Here is a 13,818-nt window from a genome sequence, read left to right as displayed (position 1 = left end):
TTTAGCAGACCATACAGAAACAATCCGATTGGCGGTCGGGATATGTAGTTCTCTATTTAGGCCATTAAATGCTCCAAATTTTTATAAAGGTCAATAAGCATACCTGTGCTAACTCGAAACACGAATACTAATTGATGTTTGTTATTAAAGTTTATTGATGTATATGTATTTATGCATTTGCTTATTAGAAATCCTGTATTATTGTACACAGGTTCAATTTCATGTCTAATATTGAGCCTCTTAAAGTAAAAAAAAAAATACTTACCATCACTTTAGTTATTTTATTTTGGTCATTAGCATAAAGCAGAAAAAAAGGCTTACCTAACAGATTCTTGATACTAAGTTGTTCGGCGAAGATTTTTCTGTATTCAAATTTAATCCTTGTCACTTTGACATAAAGTGCCCATGTCGAATACTAGTGCAGCGTCGAGCACTAGTACTACCCTAAGTTGTTCACGTGTGAAGGGTCCCAAAGTTTCAAACGACAGGTAAACTAGGGTGTTAAACGCAAATTGACAACTTGATTGTCGCTCAAAGAGACGAGGGTCTATCCCTCGAAAGTGGAAATGCATTGATGTTTACTTTACTTTGGCTTTACCGGAACGTCGCATACGCTTACGAATTATACGGTACGTAAGTCATTTTTGATATATTAGGCTGAATGCTAATCCTATCTCGGAAAACGGTCTTCGGGATTATAAGATAACAGTGAGTTATGAATTCATGGTAAGAAGTAATTGGTAGTAAATCATAGTAAGCTGTCTGTTTGATTGATATCGTATTTAATTTATCTTTCCACATAATTTTTAAAAGTTTTTTTCGATATCATGATGTATTGAAATTATAAGTTTCAAGTCGAATAATTTCATATCAAATTAAATATACAGTAGTTGTGGACAGCTAACAGATCATTTTATTAATAACATATTCAAATAAAATAAAGTATTATAGAGAGCCAATCAGAATGCCTCCCGGCATGGAATTTGGATTGGTTTTAAATTAGTTTATGTCCCGATAATTAAGATAAAATGTAATTTTTTGGTCACTTTACCCATTTAGTGCTAAATAAAAAAAAAACACATGCTTATTTATACGCATCTGAAGTATTTTAGCGACATAGGTACATACCGGGCAGAGATATATATAACTCCGTATAAGATAAATAAAGTCTAAGAAAAAAACGTGCCTCGGATGTCAAGCAAAAGTCACTGTCGAATAGATGGCGCCATACACCTTTGGCCTATTGTCGTTTAGATGGCGTTGGCGACACCGTTTGATATTTAACAATTTTAACACGTATCAGTGAAAGAACATGGGTCATTGTGGAACAATAAAAATTAATAATCATATATCCGTAAACATATTTTAATTCATTTATACATTTTCAATTTTATTTTAAGTTTTAATCGTGTGTCGATAGATGGCAGTAAATGTACCGTGACTACAAAATTTACTTTGACAGGACCCCTCTATACTATCTATTCTTTTTGATACCGGGTAAATGGTATCGGCTACGACGTAGCGCTACGAATGCATCTGACGATTGAATTAATTATATGGCTCTTTGTATAAGTTGTATACAGTATGTAAACTTACTAAAACCATTTACTCAAACCCGTTAATGTGTAGATCACACTGAGCAACTTTTATTAGGGCACCGACCCCGAAATCGCGAAAAAAAATTTGGTTGTTTCATACATTTTGCTGGTCTAGCATTGAATTTTTCTATGGGAGAATCAATTTCTTTTTTGCGATTTCGGGGATGGTGCCATAGTAAAAGTTGCTCAGTGTGACCTATTCATTAACGGGGTTGAGTAAATGGTTTTAGTAAGTTTACATACTGTATTTATTCTTATAGATTCGAAACTACAAATTTGCGTATTTTAAATTAGTTGTAACATCCATTGGGATAATTTCGATAGCGGGATATTTTTGAAAAGGGCACTTATCTAATAAACTAGAAGCATTTTCTACTGTGGAAACAGTAATGCCTTAGTAAGCATTGCAGTAGCGTTAGAGTGACATTCCATTTCCAACTGCAGCTGCAATACTGTTCATTTTACTATGGAAATTGACAATGACAGCGACGCGTTTCCATAGTAAAATGAACAGTATTGCAGCTGCAGTTGGAAATGGAATGTCACTCTTAGAGTCTCTAAAATATGAAGTGCCTCTGAGCTTTCATTTTTAGGTATTTGCCATTTTCAAAAACACAATAAATTAAAATTACACCTTTATTAAAGTTACCCCAATGCACTATAATTGTATAAGTCTACCAATTCATATTTTTAACCTACAATATATCATACGCATCAACGAAGACGCAACGCCGCCGAACTGACTCAGGCGGCGCGATTCGAGAAATGAATAAGAGATGCACTAGATATGAAATAGTAAAGATATGTGACGTTCCACTGCAAAAGGTACCTTATGGCGGCTGGCGCCGCGAATCGGGAAATTAATTAGAGATTCACTAGATAGGTATGAAATAGTAAAGTTATGTGACGTTCCACGGCAAAAGGTACCTTATGGCGGCTGGCGCTTACGTCACATAGCGCCGCAATCAATATTGGAGCGACGTTAATAATCGTATAAGCGCCAACCGCCATAAGGTACCTTTATCCGTAAGGTACATATCTTTACTATATCGTATCTAGTTAATCTCTAATTCACTTTCCGAATCGCGCCGTCAGGGTCGTTAAAACAATCGTAATTAACTCAGACGTAGTCTGCGCCTTCATCCGTTACGCACCGAATTCAGAACTTTCCTAATCTATTATTTTAACATACTGGTTGATTTCAAAAGCAACTCTACAACTTTCACATAAAGATCAGTTTTGTAAAGAATGTTTATTGGAAATACGAGGATGATAAAGTAAAATGTCAACTTACAAGACAATTATAAGCCTAGCCAGTTTGTTAACTAGGCGATAGGACTTAAGCCTGGGGGCCTGCCGCGAACCACGTTCGACATGTTGCCTCTCTGTCGCACTTGTAAATTCGTACGTAAGTATGACAAGGAGGCAACACGTTGAACGTTGTTTGTGGTAGGCCCTCTGTTTCTCTGTTGTGTTAATTTGTCTCGTAAGGGTTTGATGGCAGTAAATGTGTGTTACTCCTTTAAACGGAAACGATTTGAATTATAAAGGGCTGGTTTGGGATTAAAACTTAAGTTTAAATTCCTAACTTTTATAATTTGAGACGTTTTCAATTAAAAGGTACCACATAGTTGGTTGTCGATAAGGTGGATTGCAAATTGCAGCTTTATGGAAATAGCGTCTTATTGTCAACCGATAATAAGCACCCTTTTGATTGAAAATGGCACATTTTATCAAGGAAAATGGCAGTAACAGCGCCCGTGTCAAGGCCGCAGCAGGAATGTCACCATTTGAAAGCGAGCCAGGTGACATTCAATTGGCAACGGCAGCTGCATTTTTTTATTTATTTATTTATTATTAATACACAGTACAGAGCTTAAATCTATACAGATCCCTGCAAAACTGTATTTACAATTTGCCTGCAGGTAAGAGTCTCTAAGGTTGCCTCCAGAATCTCGCGAACTAAATTGACAGGTCAATGTGCACAAATGATACCACAGTTTGGCCAGTGCTGTTCATATCGATATTTTCAAAAAAGTTTTAATTAGAGAATATCGCGAGAGTTCACCGCTAGCGGCGCTACTGTTGCGAGGTCAGTTAAAATGTATCTTTAAGTAATTTAAATGATTTTACAATTATTTTACAAATGTTACTTGGTATTTCGAAAAATTGTGCAATTTTATAGTAATCGATACAAGGATATTGGATAAACATATTGTAGGTAATTAAATAAATATTTTATTATATTTATTTTATTTTATTTGTTAGGAAAACTTACAGCTAGAGTAACAAGTTGTAGGTGATAACATAGAAACAGTGATTTTGGCTCAAAATACAAATAAGGCCGACCCAGACGGGGAAATCAGATAAGATTTTTCATTTATTTTGTGTGGTGTGGACTTAAAAATTAAATCGTCTCGGTGATCCCTATTGCTTCGATTGTAAAGAAGACCAGTCCCTAAACTGGACATTCAGGTTGACAATTAGGTCAGAATTTAAATACAGTTAGACCAAAAAAAGTATGCGGCGATTTTAATAGCCCACGCAGAGCAAGTATTATTTTAAACGTCGAAATTCTAAGAAATTATTAAATTATTCTGCGTGGGCTATCAAAATCGCTGCAGACTTTTCTTGGTCTAACTTTAATTATCGATCAATCTCATCTACCGGTCACATTGTATAAAATTAAATCACCAATTTTAGATTTATGGCGACAACCGCGAGCTCTTGATATAAACAACTTGCCGCCAAACCTGCATATTTGTCAGTTTCACATCCGCACCTTCTGATTTGATTGGTAACGTCACAATCTTACAATCGAATCAACCACTTTTCACGTCACATTCATACAAATCGAAATCGTTTGTGATCCCTTTATAATTATCACATAGGTAGTAAGTGCATCTTACTTATCGATATCATTTTATCGACATATCCCCCTACCTATTTTTTCTTTGCTATTCCTGGTATCATTTTATTTGTCAAACTCATGTCAATTTAGTTCGCGAGTTTCTGGAGGCAACTGTACATACATGTTTAATATAAGCACTAACTATAAGCACATAAGCACTTAATTTTACAGCTGCGGCATTCACACATCCGTGTGAACGCCGCAGTGACAGGTTCAATGTTCGTTACTCATTTTTATCAAAGAAATTTACAGCGCCAAGGCCGTACGTTATGTCGCCACAGTAAGTGCCATAGAAACATCTCCTAAATGCAGCCATCATAATGACAACTCATAGACTAGGAATCCTCTAGACCGAGTTTAGAGCAATTATTTCATGCAACGCAACGCAATGGTGCGCGGGACGAGGTGAGCGAAGTCCCGTGTCGTGATTGGTCCGTTCAAAGACACAGACGTCACACAAAGACACTTTCGACTCGAACATGAAGTAAAATTACCGTATGCGTGGCAGAGGGGGTAGCGCGACTATGCTTAGTCTGGAGGATGTTTTGTCTATGTGTCAACTGTAAACTAAGTATTTCTGACGTAGAACTGACTGATGTCAAGGAGAGGTCTTAGCGCCAGTTGCACCAACCACATTTGACAGACTGATCAACGTCAGCCGGCGCGCCCCAGCGCTTTACTATGAAACTTTTCATACATAAAAATTTAGCGAACTCTTTAACGATACGAACAGTTTGGTGCGACCGACCCTTAGTGTTTTATAGGCAAACTCTGATAGTTTTGACCCCCAAACACTTTTGCTTGGAATTAAAATTGGAAGTGGCAACTATTGTGATAGTGCACTGGAATGTTAAGAATCAATCCGTTAAAATATTATGTATTTATCTATCTGGTGTTGACGATGAAAAGGGAAGAAATTTTTGACGAAAACTCGTGAAATAATTTACCTCCGTGTTTACCCTAACAGTTTTGCTGGCTCAGTACAAGTTACCACAAAATTGTTTGTCATGCAACTAACAACATCCGGCCCTTTCGCATTAGGGTAGTTTGGAAGAAATTGATGCGTTCTGTCTTGTTGGCGTCTTGTTTCTTGAAGCATGAAAATGATTTTCCGACTTTTTGCGAATACATTTTAGGCGGTATTATTGTGTTTGTTACTTTCAGTAAAGGTTTATCTTTGTATTTGTTTAATTTAGTTGTAGTGGTAGCCGTGGTATACGCTTCAAACAATAGTAGCTAGATCATAATACACTGAATTTAAATACTTTTCATTTTAACCAAATGGATCGTATTCGCATGTAATTATGTATGAAAATCAATAATAAATAAAATATTTTTATTGACAAAGTTACAGGTAGGTGTTGAAGTCCTTGACTTCTGAGCTAGGTTAAGACCAGTGTTACAGAAGTCAGTGTCCTCTCCCAGACAATAGGAACTGTATGAAGAATATCAAATGTAGTATGGCTAACTACATTTACCATTTTGTTTTTGTTTTTAATTTTATATTTAAAGCAATTAACTATATTTATTTATAGGGCTTGTTTTGTTTTGTCATGGTCAATATTGTTATATCGATTTTCATATACATCACATATTCTTGGTACAGTCCCACCAATAAAAGTCTGCAGCGGATTTGATAGCCCACGCAGAACAGGTGTTATGCATACGGTCTGATTATAACCCTATCGTGATTACGAATTGCGAGGTCCATTTATACAATGGAAGAGCTGACAGTTGTAGTAAACGTTTGTTAATTAGATGGATTCCATGCGGGAATAGGAGAGGGGCGAACGTTTGATCGTGCGATGGATGGATGTGCCAACAACCCCATATCCCCAGGGACGGCCTGAAGCGCCATTCAAACTTTGATATTTTGATGAAACTTTGATGATTGATATTGCTTAATGTATTGACATTACCCGCAGTGGAACTCACTGCAACTTTTATTGATGCGAGAGAGTACCTAATGCAAAAGAAATATCTTGTAAAGAAAGTCGCTCCTACTGAATACATAACGATTGAATGATTTCATGAAAAGTAACGATATAATTTAGTGTTATTTCACTAGTCGCTATGAAATCAAATATCACTATTACCTAAATGATGAAACGAATTTGATGAAGGTACCGCTTTTGTATGGTTTTGATTTTGTTATGATCCGACCTTGACGAAGCTGATGATATAGACATAAGCGAGATGTCTGATGACAAAACTTTTAGTAAATTCGCTCGCATTTCGCGTCAGTTATCGTCAAAGCCAAACAAACGTCAAAACAAAGTCAATATTATAGCAATTTTATTGTCAAGTCAGAATCAGCCTGCGGGTCAGGTCCTGCATTTATTCTCTTTTATCGTAGCCGTTACGTTCCAACAAGTAGTACACTGCCGTATTCGAACTTCAAGATATTCACAAGAGACGACACGTACTAGATCCATTCTAGATACGCTATAGTTTAGATATCAACTAGTTTTCTTTTGCAGCGCAATTCGGGCAACCAATGTCACTTCTACGTTAGATAGAGTAAGATCTATTAGATGTGAGTTGGATCTCGAAGTCATATCCTGTAGAAATCGTTCAAGAGTATCTCCAGAATCGCGCAAATGTCAAATTTGACAGGTTAGACCTTAAACATATCATCGTATCTTGGTGATGTCTAAGAGATATCTAATAGATGTCTATTTCAAAATCCGAATCGGGCCAACTGGCAAATGAAAATGATTATCTTCTACAGTAAAGTACGATGATAATTCACTAATTTAACCATTGTTTTGAACGAGGCTTGTCACGCCACCTACCTGTATTTTTACGAGTTTATTTTTTAAAGATCATCGGTTGGCTTAGCGAAAATCATTTAAAGGTAAATCTTAGCAAAACAAAATTTATCCAGTTTAGATCATACAAAGCAGCGCCACAGGCAATAAAATTTTTACATGACGACATCGAAATAGAAGAAGTAGAAGACTCTGTATTCTTAGGCATAACTTTAGATACTCACTGTAACTGGAAACGACATGTAGAAAATGTATGTAACAAAGTTAATAAATTTATTTATGTGTTATGGAGACTCAAAGAAACGGTTTCGCAAAAAACAGCTCTTATAACATATCATGCTTATATCGAGTCCATTTTTAGATATGGGATCCTCTTGTGGGGAAACTCAGTTGAAATAGAACGTGCATCTGTAGCCCAAAGAAAGTGCATTAAAACTATTTGTGGTAAAGGTCGCAGAGAATCGTGCCGACTTGATTTTGCAAAGCTTAACTTATTGACACTGACAAGCCTATACATTTACGAAGCAGCTGTCTTTGTGAAGAAGAATCTAGAACTCTTCCCGCCATTTAATAATATAAATAATAGACCTCTTCGACAGTACCAAATGACACTACCGCCCTATAACCTTAAAATAAGAAAAAAAGGCGCATACCACATGTGTATACAAATTTTTAACAAAATTCCTGCAAACATAAAGACGCTACCATTTAACGAGTTCAAATTAAAATTGAAAAATATATTGTGTAATGCAAGTTTTTATAACATTGATGAATATTTTAATTATAAATTCTAACTATTATTTCATTGTGACATCTAAACTTTTGATATTATAAATTATAACTTTTACTTCATTTTGACATCATAAATCATAATTTTAATCTTAAATTCTAACTATCACTAATTTTTAACTTATTTTGACATGTAAACTTTTGACATTATAATTTTGACATGTAATCTTTTTACATAAGTAAGAAAATTAGATTTAACTATAATAGTGTGATGAACTTATGCTCTGAATTTGAATGACTAACTGACTGTAGATTGAGGCATGAAACTAGATGTTTGTATTTAATAATTTAAATTTTGATAATATTTTAGTTAACGCGACATTTTTGTAACTTATATTCCTTTGACATGCATGAATTATGTCAATACAAATAATTTTCACATGCCATAAGGCTGAACATATCATGGGTCAATATGTATACTTAATAATATCTACTGTATCATATGTTCTCGTGAATAAACTTTCATTTCATTTCATTTCAAGACATGGAGAAAACGGTCTGTGTATTTTATTGTCTTTGGTACAGGTATAAATAGGTATAAAAGTGCGAGAATCGCGCATGACAGGGTAGACTCAGGTAGTCAAACGTTCATTACAATAAAATTATAAAATATAATTATACGAATCATAAAGCCAATTATTAAACTGCCGATAACCCGATTAGCATATATAAATAGGAACATTGTCCGACAAGTTTAGGTTAATCCCGTAAAGGGTCGCCTTAGATAAACTCGTCCTGGGTGCGGATTACAGTGTCGCAAGTTGGCTTAGAGCGGACACTCCTGACACTATCGCCAGCCAATGTTCCACGGATTATTACAGGATTTCTATCAGTTCATACAACTTTCACGCTAATTGTTAGGGAGATAACTTTCTTATATTTCGTTGTTCACGTCGACACAGTCTTCCTCGCGCATTCCCATTTTAAACCTAATCTTTACGAGTCGGTGGAGTCTGTGCGGAAAGAGAAAAATCATGAAATATATGGGGCCCAATACAGTCCACGACTCTTCTCTTTCCGAACAGACTCTACACTGAACGCAATATTTGCATAACAGCACAGAATAAATAATAGTATTAGGTACAGAAGATTCACTCTCTAACAAAACGCGTCTGTTACGATTAGGACAGACTGATGTGACCGCTAGGTGGTGACAGCGCCACGCGCGGCTTATGGCTTTGACCAAAATTGGTGGCTGCCATGTTGCGACCTGTTGCAAAGCGACGCCTGATAACAGTAAAATACTTTACACAAAAATTGTTACTTGTAACACCACCGGCCTACTTATTCGTATTCGTAACAACAAAAATTACAATTTTTACTTCATCCTGCTGCGATATTCAAAGTCAATAGATACCCATATCCAAGCATCGTACAAAATTTTCCCCCAAAATGCCGTCACGATATTTTGTTCTTTTCTAAGTGACATTATCTACGTACTCGTAAAAATATAAACAACTGCGAAGGTAATATTGATACCTGAACTTCCTTGCCATTTTACAGTGAGTTCCGATACAATGTTTATTGAATCAAATCGCCGCCCAGTCCAAGCTCGGCGAGACGTAATGTGTTCATGTGCTCAAAGTGGAAAAATTCTACGTACTGTAAGATAAAATAACTTGCCATATTGTTTCCCCCATGTTTGAAATAGTAGTCAAAGTAGAACTGGTACATGAAGCGTTTGATAAAGATATCTAAAAATACCTATAAATTTTGTTTAATACAAAACTAACGAGTTAAAGTAATTGTGTTGGTTATTATGCGTCTTAAGTATATAGTTTAAATAAAAACAGTCCTGGGCACAGGTTTCTATCACGAAATAGTTCGTCTGCATAGTAGCCGTATTTATTTTGAATCCCTATTTGCTCTCCATAGGAACTGGAACTTCAAATAATCCTTTTAAGCGAAACTCTAACAACAGTTGAAGAATGGTGATTTGTTGCGAGAAGACCCTATTTTAACGGTTTAGGATGTGTGTTGTCTGTCAATGTCTATATAATGAGAATGTTTTACATAATAGGGTATTTGACTGTATATAAAATAATTTATTTTACATCATGTAAGAAATAAAGCACTAGAAGATTAATAAAGTAACGTAGACAGCAGTTATTTTTATTTTTAGATACAATTTCTATTTTAAAACTCCATATAAAACTAAAGAGTGAGTGATATAATGAGACGTCACAAGCTAATGTTTCACTTAAATTCCATAGTCACAAAATCGTTTTGACAGTTCGAAAAAAGAAACTGATTTGACTAGTAGTCTATTATGTATTATGTATTTATAATTTCATTTAAATATTCGCTTTTATAGTCGCACGAAACAAAGTTTGCAGCGGATTTGATAGCCCACGCAGTGTAAGTGTTATGTATACGTCATAATTTCATAGAAGAATGACGTTTAAAATGACACTTGTACTGCGTGGGCTATCAAAATCGCTGCAGACTTTTTACGGTCTGACTATATTAGAATCTGTGTGGAAAGAAAGGAGTCGTAGAATATACAGGGCCCAATATATTTCCACGACTCTTCTCTTTCTGCCCAGACTAGACACATGATAATTTTAGTCGCAATTAATCTCAACTGCCTACAATATTGTTTATTTTACCATTCATATAATCCCAGATCAGAACGAACCATTTTAGGCTATGACACTCCAATTCAAGCTCGCAATCGCTTGAAAATTCATTGTGATTTCAACTCATTGTGGAAATTGAAAAATTAAATATAAATGTGCATGCTAAGTGGGTAGGTCACTCGGACAGAAAGGCACGAATGAGGCAAGCGCAAGAGCGGCGCTCGCGACTTTCCTCCCTGAATTATTCATTTAATCCTTTCAATATCGCCGACTGAAGGCGGCGCGAGCTTAGCTGTTTTTGTCGTTCCCATTGTGTTGTACAAACAATAACTCGCGTTCGTAAAACAAAAGTTATTGTATCCTGATTCCTGATGCGACATCAATACTATAAACTTGAGCGAAGCTTCGCAAATTTCAAATTGAATTCGAGTTCATACCTACCGTACATTTGTTTAAATAAATTACAGTACGACTTATTTAATTCATTATCCAGTGAATGACATTGAATTCTATATAGCTATATTTTTATCTTCGACGTAGCAGAGACGATACCTACGTTGTTCTTACGGTAGCTAATTGATTTATATTTTCAGTTTTTTGGTGTGGGAAGATTAATTATACATAATTAGCGATGTTCATTGGCCTTATGATTTAAATTTACCGGAAATTTTACGCAAATTTTGTTGGGAATTATGAATGTGAACTGTGACGTCCCACGGGAAAAGGTACCTTATGGCGGTTGGCGCTTACGCTGTTATTAACGCCGCTCCAATATTATTGCGGCGCTATGCGACGTAAGCGCCAGCCGCCATAACCTTTTGCCGTGGAACGTCACAATTAAATAAATAAAACAAATAAAAAAATATTAGTGGACATTTTTACACAAATTGACTAAACCCCACGGTAAGCTCAAGAAGGCTTGTGTTGTGGGTACCCAGACAACGATATATATAATGTATAAATACTCTGTATTCAGGTTAAAGGTAACGTTCAGACTGGAGCTGCATAACTTTTGCAGCACTTACTCCTGCGACGTCGACGCGGGCGCGTGTTACTGTCAATCTTCTTGCTATTAATGAGTGATGTTCTTGTTCGTGGCCGCATTACTGTCACGATTAGAACTTTCAATCCGTTACTCATTTTATTAAGGAAAACGACAGTGACAGCATCTGCGTCAAGGTCGCAGCAGTGTTGCAACAGTAATGCAGCTGCAATTTCCATTCGAATGCCACTTGAAAAGTAAGCACTTAGTTTAATATTATACCTATTTAATATTCCATGGAAATGTTCATAATATTATCAACAATATTAATTTCCGGCTGTGATAATCTCTGTACTTTCCTCCTATTTAAGCAGCTCATTCACAAGCACTTAATGCTATTATAATACAGGTAAATTCACATTGGTTAACCAAATTCACAATTGCAACAAAACGAAAATAAATCCCAAATTACGGCCGAGTCATTTTATGCTTCACAATTCGTTAAACGTAATTATGAGAGTGCGTTAATTGTACCGCTTTTGTACTTCATTATCATGACATAAAATAGTGGAAACGTACCAGTTTTATCTGTATGCAGTGTGCGATTTATTGCATTATTACGGAATAGCAAAATTAAACCTAATGCCTAATTGCAGCTAAACAGTTTACTGTCGAATGAACTGTCGCTCGCGGTATTTCCGGACCGATATGAAAATCAAACTTTAAAAAATAAGAGCGTACTTCCATCTTACAACGCAACGATAATTAAACTGTTCAGATGACAACGGTTTACTCACTTGAATTTTTAGTCGCTAATGCGCCTGTCGCTGTCGCGACATCTTTCGGACCCTTTGGGGGTCCTTCATCAGGCTCGAGTGCTCGCAGCGACTGCAATAGCGACTAAAAATTCAAGTGAGTGAAACCATTGTCGCCTGAACAGTTTAAAAAAATATGTCTCACGAAAGTTTATTATCGGGCAACGGTAATTGCTTAGCATACCTAATGCAAATCGTCTCCTTGTATGCCTCCTAAAAAAATATATTATGAAAAGTTTATGCCATGCTTCATATCAATATTTCGTTTTATTTGTGACATATACAACTCTCAAAGCAGATTAAAATTCGAGGACAACGCTCCGCAGTTTGGTTCTCGATAACATTTCGATGGGTTTCGCAAACTTAATTAAACTCGTCCAACAGAATGAATAATCTCTTCCATTTAATATCCCTTGACGTACCTATGGTAAAATTAATTACTAAATATACAAATATTTCCGCAAGTTTGATAACTTGCAAGAGTTTGGGGTGACTTGGTAACATTTGTAAAGCTACAAGGAATTGGCAATTAACGTAAGATATAAACTTATTGACTGTTAGCTACCTATATAACTATTCTGTGGAACCAAGCATCTACATCTATTAGAAATAGAAGTATTTCTAACTTTTGTAACTTGCCACTCAACAAAAAGACAGATATTTAAAAATACTGAATTGTTACAAGAAAAAAAACAACTTTCCACGATTTAAATTTCTCCAGAGCTTTAGTGCAAAAACAGAGACCGCGGCAGAATCAGCATGCTATTCGGAGGTGCGGACAAAGGCCCAGTCAGACTTCTAAGCCCTATATAAAACTTCTAGGTAAGTAAAGGTAATTTAATGCTTAAAAGGTACCGGTCTATTTGTTCGAGGCATTTACTTTCAAAGAAAGTGGTATCTATTATGGATAGGTACTTATTACTCGTTCGGTTTTTTAATGAAAGTACGGAAATGGGAGGAAATTTTCTAACTTCATTAGGTTTGATCGTAAATTGTAGTACCTACCTTTGGCAAAGTAAAAGCAAACTGGTTGGAAAATCAGTTGCCTATTTTCCAGGAAATATACTCGTAGCAATTTACTTCACAGTAGTGATCTATCCGGCAGTACCCTTGCGAAACAAAGCATCCCATTTACAAAATACAAGTGCAAGCCAATCATTTTGATTTCGTTTTCTATGTATATTTAAACCTTTCCTTAAGCTTCAATTTACTGACGCATTTTGAGAATATTCTTGTTATTCTCTAAGTGTTTCTTATGTCGAATAAAAATATGTTTAGAGTGGTCTGTTGACCCGCTTATGGGCTGCCTTTGTCAACTCGACCTATCCTTGGCCTATTATAATTCACAACATAAAAAAATATCTAAAAAAGTT

This window comes from Cydia fagiglandana, chromosome 5 (genome assembly GCF_963556715.1).
Source record: "Cydia fagiglandana chromosome 5, ilCydFagi1.1, whole genome shotgun sequence".
In the NCBI taxonomy this organism is placed as follows: Eukaryota; Metazoa; Arthropoda; class Insecta; order Lepidoptera; family Tortricidae; genus Cydia; species Cydia fagiglandana.
Note: the sequence above shows the minus strand (reverse complement) of the source record.